Source organism: Elephantulus edwardii, unplaced genomic scaffold (genome assembly GCF_000299155.1).
Source record: "Elephantulus edwardii isolate Elephantulus edwardi_28Jun2011 unplaced genomic scaffold, EleEdw1.0 scaffold00032, whole genome shotgun sequence".
Taxonomy (NCBI): Eukaryota; Metazoa; Chordata; class Mammalia; order Macroscelidea; family Macroscelididae; genus Elephantulus; species Elephantulus edwardii.
The window spans coordinates 9,694,891-9,696,523 of NW_006399782.1; the positions used below are offsets into that span (position 1 = coordinate 9,694,891).

Here is a 1,633-nt window from a genome sequence, read left to right on the forward strand (position 1 = left end):
TTACAGCAACTCTAGGTTTGAATTTTTTCTTCAGTTCCTTCAGCTTAAGAAATGCTGAGCGAGTTCGGCCCTTTTGATTTTAAAAATAGTCATGTCAAAAGTAGAGTATCTCGGGGAGCTCTGGTGGCCTAGTGGCAGGAAGCTGCACTGCAATCCCAAAGGTACACAGTTTGAATCCACCAGATGCTCTGCCGGAGGAGGGACAATTTCCTCCAGTACCAGTCAGATCTGATTTGACGGTACATGCACAAAAAATAATAAAATAAAATAAAAACTAGGGTATCTCACAATTCTTCATCTAAAAGGCTCCTTTGAAAAATAATTTTATTACAAGGCTGAGACAGAAAGTATCCAGGTAAGCCTGAAATATCTTGGATACTAATTAGAAACGCATTAGGGTCTACCAGGATCTTGTGAAAAAGAATTGAGACTCTGATACAGAAACTTCTGCTAGCCAGGATTAGAAATTTAATTTGTAATAATAGTAATATCTGTAATAGATTAAAGCATTATCAACTATGTTTAAACCCATGAGTTAGAGGAACAGATCACCATTGGAATTAATTAGGGAATCATTTATTATGTTCTTCTATGTGCTAAGAAAACAAACAGGTTCATCCTGGAGAGGGTTAAACTGGGCTGCTCCTTGGAGGCAAGGATTCTAAGGCTTCGTCTGACATACTTTGGACATGTGAGGATGGAATGGTCCTTGGAGAGAGACTTAAGGGCATCATGCCTGGGAGGGTAGAAGTACAGCACAGTAGGGGAAGCCCTTCTATGAGGTGGATTGATTCAGTGACTAGGGTAATCTGGATGCGTGTGTCAGAGACAGTGCAATTGGCACAAGATAGAGCAGGGTTTTAGGGCTTTTGTACATAGGATTGCTATGAGTTGCAAGTGACATGACAGCACATAACAACAACAGCATGTGTTGTCTTATTCCGTTAGGTTCTAAGTCATAGCAACCTTGTAATATGTAGTAGAACTGCCCTATGAAATTTCCAAGACTATAATCTTTACCAAATTAGACTGCTACATTTTCTCCCTAGGAGAAAAATGGTTAGTCTGAACTGCTGGCGTTTTGGTGAGCAGCCTAGAACTTAATCACTTCACTACCAGAGATGTTTGGGTTTTGTATGGATGTGTATGAAAATAACCCACTGCCATTGAGTAGTTTCCAATACTTTTATCTGCCCAGTAGATAAGAGAAATTCTCCTTAAGTATCCCAACTACTGATAAATAAAAAGAATTTCATAGAATAGTGTGCTGTTACTTCGTGAACAAATTTAGAAGCTGATAATCCATGGCTGTAAACATTTCAAATAAAAGATATACCAAAATTTGATGTTTCCTACTCTGTCACTGTAATATCATATAAAAAATACTTCTCTCAAAAATTCAAAGTTGAATCTTCTAGCTCCTACTACCAGTTTACAAGTAGTCAGAAAGTGACACCCTCAAGAGGCAGTTATCAAAATTAGATAGTGGCAAGCTAACAATTCATATTACCCTTTGGTCAACAAGTAAATTATAAGGGATAGAAAGAGAAAACAGGACTTCATATTTATAGTGTTTTTGTTTTAAATCACCACAGACATTTGACTTGATATTTATATATATTCTGATTCAATA

General features: G+C 37.2%; 1 protein-coding gene across 2 annotated transcripts in view; it reads left to right on the forward strand.

The window, feature by feature from the left end:
* Positions 1-1,633, forward strand: part of IQCB1 (IQ motif containing B1) — an 80,964-nt gene that overhangs the window by 40,786 nt on the left and 38,545 nt on the right. The window lies entirely within an intron of this gene.